Here is a 6,874-nt window from a genome sequence, read left to right as displayed (position 1 = left end):
ACTACCGCTTTTACGCCATATAAGGACTTTAGAGTTAAGCGGGAGGTCGTGTACTAGGGTTGTGTTAGGTCCGTTGCGGTAGTATAGGGCGTTATTAATAGCTTACTTGGCCCGTAGCTTAACTATTTTAGTTATTGCCTTTCGTATTACAGCTACTCGTTCCGTAATAGACGGGGTAGGAGGGCCTAGGTTACTTATCCTTAGGTAGGCTCCGTAAACTAAGAGGGTGGGTACTAATCCGTTGGGGCTAGCGGTGTCGTTAATAGCTTTTACGGCCATCTATAAAGCCAGTTCCTTTTAGATATCCTTACACTCGTCCATAATGATCTGGTAAGCTCTCCATAAGGCTAAGTAAGCTCGCTTAATAAGCCTAACAAACCAGTACGCCTTAACTGGAATAGCTTTTGTTAATATAGCCATGGCCATAGCATACTGCTAAAATTCCTTACTGATAAAGTTCCTACCGGCGTCGTGGGTAATATACTGCGGAGGTCCAACATATATGTCGATCTAGTAGGTCCGTAAAATATCCCAAGTATGTTTTACAGATATATTTTGCAACTAACGGGCGGCTTAATAGTGGGTTGCCTCGTCGATTATATATAATACTAGACTGCCGTTAATGTATATAATGTCTACGTATACTAAGTGGTTAAAGTTAAGGTCCTTATAAAGGGTGAACTTAAATCGGCCTAGGGAACGTCCGTATTTCTAGTAGAAGGAGCAGTATTTAGTTAGGTGGTTAATTACCTTCCTATTAACATCGTTATGTCCAGAGCGTTTAAGGACTCTATATAGCTTTTCAGCTAACGGATAGCCGAAACGGCGGTATAGGCGGTGGATCTCCATACTAGTAAGGTAGCACAGGTTATAGTCGAAAGATTCCTAAATATAGGTCCGTAAAGTCTCTCCCTATATAAGGAACGGGTGTCCAAATCGTTGTATAATTGGTAGGGTAATATACTTACTTTCTAGGGCAGTTGCGGGGCCAATTAGGGTGTCCATAATATTATTATAGTACACCTATAACCTGTCTATGTCTATAAAATAGAGTAGGAAGGGGGTGTCCGCTTTTACTACGTGGAAGTTAACTAGGCTAATTAGAGTCTTAACTTTAACTAATCTAATTAATACGGTTAAGCCGATGCCGAATTAGACGTTTACAGCCCCAGTTTACGTAATATTAATGTCCATATTGTCATTTATAGTGGTCCTATATGCGAGGTATTGTCCGTAGCCTACGGTAGACTTCTTAGAGGCACCTATATTAATTATAACACCGTAGAATTCCTTAGGGGTATAGCGTTCTATAGTAATATATGCAAATAGGTCCTGCTTATGATCTGTAATATCTATAACAGGGGTACTTACGGAATAGTTTTTGGGCGCAACTAAGTATATAAAGGAACGGTTAGCTAATACGGTCGTAATATTAAAGGCTTAGCTATCCGTAAAAGGTCTAAAAGTAGTTAGGAATGTCTCTAAGGTCTCTTATTCCTAAGTATCTAAGTTAAAGTCAATTATAAGGGCTTCTATTGACTTATTAGGGGGCTCTTCTACTTCCTCTCCTTTGTATTCCAAAATAAACTGGTTAATACGGCTATTAAGTCTCTTCCTAGACTTGTTACGTTCTTCCTAGGTATACCTTATAGACTAATATTCTTCCTTACCGCACACGAAGCACTTCTGGCTGGTTTATTTGCGGGGGTATGTTTTTATACAGGGGTTGCTATAGGGGTTACAGGTGGGACTTAGTTGGTATGGGTGCTGCTGGCGATAGCGGCGGTCCGTAAAGTAGACGTCTAAGTCTGTTTATAGATATTAAATATCCGTAATAAAGGCTTAAGTACTGCCTGGTGGGTTTAAGACTTTATACGTTATAATAGAGGAGCGTAGGTCATTAATAAGGCCAGCTAAGGTATCTGTAGGCTTGTAGTAGGCGTATTTGTAGGGCTCTACTTCCTAGCAGGCTGTAATAAGTTTATTGTATAGGAAGTCGTCTATTTAAAGCTTGGTGTTAAGGCTATGCTATAGGTGCCGAAGGTCTTTAATGAGAATTTATAGGCACTCTATAGTCAATTTTTCAGTATTCTTGTTGATTACGGTCTATAGCTTGGTCGCATTCCATTAGGTAAGAATATCACGCTTATATTCTGGTCCTTTAAAGTAGTTACGCGTAGCTTTATATAGCTTATCAAAGGAAATACCAAGGGGGTTGCTCTTAAGGTTAGTGTAGTAGTGGTCAAGTACTAGGCCGCGCAGTATAGTGGAGTAGGCTTAGCTGAATTCCTATTTAGGAATATTAGCCTTCTAATAGAGGTCCATAAAGATAGTGAGTTTAAAGTTAAAGTTATCGTTTTTACTGCTGTACTTGGATTCGTCGGTATAGAGCTTAGCCAGGTTAGCTAGCTCCTTACTATAGGTCTTTACTTAGGTGGGTTACGGATCTATAACTTACGGATCTATAGCTTGCGGATATATAGCTTACAGATCTGTGACTTAAATAATAGGGGTAATTTGGTCCGTATTTTAGTTTACAGGGGTATTATAGTCCGTAATTTAGGTTACGGGGGTATTATAGTCCGTAACTTAAGTATTAGGTGTACTTTAGCCAGTAAAATTAATTCTAATGCTACTTAGGTTTATGGAACAAATTTAGTTAAATGGGTTAGCTATAAGGCTAAAGATTCTGTTAAGTTTAAAGGAGGTAAAGAGGTTACTGGTTTTAATGTAATCTAAGATCTGCTCTTTAGTCTATTTCGTTTGGTCCTCTTTATATAGTATATCATATAGAGACCGTGCAACAGTAACTTATTTATCCCTTTTAACCTATACGCCTTAGTGACGTAAAAGGGTTTATAGGTTATAGATAGCAGTAGGGTTATAAGCCTTAAAAATAGCTTCCGTAAAGTCCGCAAAGTCTTCCTTATATTGCTCCCACAGGTCGTTATTTATAAGCTCGAAGTATCTATATTCAAGAATTTTAAAGCTAATGTAGTCATTAACGTCGTTTATAGACGTAACGTCGACGCCTTATCTCCACTTCTTTTAACCTTTGCTAACTTGCTTGCTAATATCTACCATACTATAGTGTAGTATAGTGCGTAGCGGGTAGTAGCAGCTTATAACGGGTGGGGGAGGTCTTATAACGGTCCGTAAAATCGATTAATGGGTCTATAATGGTTTATAGGAGGGTAGGGGGTTTCCGCAAAAGGTCCGAAGAGGTTTAAGGTTCAAGGGGGTTAAGGATAGGGGTTCCGTATAGGTCTATATTCGCGTCTATAACTTCTGGTAAACCGTACTAAGACTTAAATAAGTATATAGAGTTAGAGATAAGTCCGTAATCCCCAACTTCCGACCTTTTAGTAGATCGTACTAGGAGTCTAAACGGGTGGTCGCTGTCGTGTGTATCGCTCGGGGGGAGGTGTTAAGTGATTGCTGATCTGTACGCGCTCACTAATCAGTGTTCGTACTAACTTAATAGCACGAGTAAGTTGTATCCACGGGCACGAAATACATGTAGTATCGTATGCTTATTTAGATAGTGACTATCAATTATATAAAGCAGACTACGTGGTCTATATACTGATGCACCTCCCCCCTGATTAGTCAGTGCTTCATAAGTGCACCAGACGCGTAAGCGAGTGGTTAGTACACTAAACGCGTAAACGCGTACCTAGTGTACCGAACGCGTAAGCACGCGTTTGGTACAATAGGTGCTGTAATTATACAATAGGATAACTTCTAGATTAGCTTATAATAAACTCCTATAATAAGGAAAGTAAATCCTATTTAATTATTATTATTAATAATAAGGTTCTATTGTAAGGTATTATATAGAGCTATAATAAGAGAAGAGTAGAGGAATAGAAGGTAAAGTAAGATTTTATGCTAGTAAAGAGCTAGCAATAAGCCACATTATAGAGTACCTTTCCACTAAGAACTTTCCTTAGTAGTTTTAGTTAGAACTCTATAAAAGTTTATTAAAAGGTAAAGTCTTAAAAAACTAAAACCCTTAAAGAGGAGGTAATTATAACGGGCTTTCCTAAGAGGTATATATTAGATAAAATGGATAAAGGTTTAACTAATATCTTACTAATATCCTAGAGAAGATAAAGTTAGATAAATAAGGGGTAAAGGGTTTTACTAGTGTCTTAAAAGGATTATAAAAGGAGCTAGTTCTCCTTTAGAGAAAATCTAGCAATTAGTCTCTAAATAGAAGAGATTAAAAAGCATTTGTCCTTTAATACGTAAAGCTCGTTCTACCTTTAACTTACCTTTAGCTTACCTTCTACTTACCTATAACTCTTATACTATACCATTAATTAAATAAAGATATGTTTTAGTTAGACTGGCCTTTTATATAAGGCCCTATATATTAAATCCTATACTAAAACGTTTTATAGAACTATACTAGGAATACTAAATTATTTATAATACTTATAATTAAATATAAACTAATATAAAGGCCTATAAGTAGAGTTATATAAAAATTCTTAAATTAGCCTAGGTAGTTACTAGTATACTTTTAATAAGCTTCTAATAGATCTTTTAGTAATTCTTATATCTTTTATCTAGTTATATTTTCTTCCTTACTAAGGTTTTTTAGGAGTTTAAAGTAGGGGTTAGATAGATAGATAATATATAGCGGTATACTAATATCTCTCTAAACCTCTTTATAACGGCTTACATAAATACCTCTAAACTAAAGCTTATAGATTGCTATCTAATAAAGATACTAAGCTAAGGAGAAGGAAAGAGGGTCGCGAGGGCTGGTGTTAACAAATAGGTAGCGCAAGCCGCCAAGGCGCTAGCAGTAGACGAGCCAATAGTAGGCGAGCTAATAGTAAGAAACAGTACTAGATAGTATGCGATAGTATAATAGGTGGCAGAATATAGCAGAACTTAGCAGGTGACGCGCCCTAGCACTATTACACTCTTTTAGGATAAGCCCTTATAATCTTTCTTTACTATAGGTAATATTACGGAGTAAGTATAAGCGACAATAATATATAGCGAAGTAGATATTATTAAGCTATATATATAGTAACTCTTTAATTAACATCTAATACGGATCCTACTGGCCCACGTAGACTACTCCGTATAGGGGGGAAAACTTATATATTTACAGGAAGAAAACCCCTGCAGTTAGGGGAGGAAAAACCCTATAAGCAGCCTTAGTAGGATAAAAAACCCTAATTTGCCATATTTGTATATAGCTGCGGCCCTATAGGCCTACAGCACGTCCTCCTCCTTAGATATTTTAAACTCCTTAAAAACTACTACTTCCCTCTCTAGCTTATTTAAAGCTAGGGTTTACTATATCCTAGCTAGGCCTTGCTAATTAATCGCCGTGTATTTACCTCTCCTATATCTTAACTATCCCCTATATACTATCTTTTATTAACTATTACTATATACGCCTTACCTTCCCCCCCCTAGAACTATTAAAGGCGTAAGGGGGATTTATCTATTCTAACTATTATAATACTAAGCAGCGGGATATATTATATTAGGTATCTTTTATACCTAGGCCCCAGCTAGGCCCTTTTAAAGGGTTACTACTCCGTTAAAAGAAGATAAGGAAAACCATAGGTCGCAATTTAGGCTGCTAGTAGTATTATAGTAGTAAAACAGTAAGTAACTATATACTCCGCGGGCGATCGCCCTAGGGGTTAAAAGGGGCTGTATATTTGCTTATTTATTTATTTATTCGCGTATTTACTTATTTATTAATATAAGGTTATTAATACTTTTAATTAGGGGTTAGGGGATATTATTAAGTACTATCTATCTATATTGGATTATATAGGTGCCCTAGATAGGAGAATAGTAGTAGTTATTATACTATAGAGGGCTAATAGTAGTGGTTTTTAAGATCTTACTATCCGAAATTTTTTTACTACCGCCCTTAACGCCTATAACTACTACTAGGTCCTTGCCGTACGCTATATAACGTCTCTATATTAGCTTTAAATCTAATCTTCAAAGACTTAGGTTTATAGCTGTTACCATATATAGGTATAGAGTCCGATTTTAACGGCCTAAGCTATATATATAAACTATATAATAAAGTTAAGACGTTATATAAGGAAAGAAGGCAAAAAAAAACGAGAAAAAAGGGTATATATTATTAGCTTAGTTGCTTAGTTAATACGTATATAAAGTAAAATAGGATTTAGGTAGTAGTCCTAGTAAAACTTAGCAGGATTTAGTAAAACTTAGAGGAATATAGTAGAATATAGCAGATTGCTTTTAGATTGCCGTAGATTACTATTAAAATGCTATTTTATGGTTAGTCTTTAGTTACTAAGTAAGTAGAAATAGGTAGATATATATAAGGTGTTACGGGAGTATTTTATAATAGTACCCCCTCTTTAAACTGAAGCTTCTGCGAGATAGGGTTATAGTAGTTTTAGGTAAAGTTTTTAAAAGTCTTTTATAGCTTATATAAGTCCTATAGAGTTAACAGGTTCCTATAAAGGCTTAGTAAAGCCTTTCTATTTTATAAGGTATATATATTAGCGTTTCCGCTTATTATATTTAATATTATTAATTTTTTTAATAAAGTATTTATTCTTATTATCTACTTTAACTAGTAGGGGAGGGTCCTATACCTATTTAGGTAGGGCGTTTAATATAGGGGTAATAGGGTAAAGGACTAGTGTATAGAATATAGGGTGGATTTTAATCGTATTAGGGAGCTTTAATTAGTAGGTGTAAGAGAAGATAGCCTTCTTAACCTTATAAGGGCTAGCGTTTTTTTAACTAAGCTATTTTATATTTAAATTTTTTATATCTAGCTGGATAAAGTTACTAATTTAATAAACTAGGCCGTTGAAATCGGACTCTATACCTATATATGGTGACGGCT

This window comes from Cenococcum geophilum (genome assembly GCF_001692895.1).
Source record: "Cenococcum geophilum 1.58 unplaced genomic scaffold K441scaffold_26, whole genome shotgun sequence".
NCBI classification, from domain to species: Eukaryota; Fungi; Ascomycota; class Dothideomycetes; order Gloniales; family Gloniaceae; genus Cenococcum; species Cenococcum geophilum.
The sequence above is the reverse complement of the archived record's forward strand: the minus strand, read 5'-3'. Positions refer to the sequence as shown.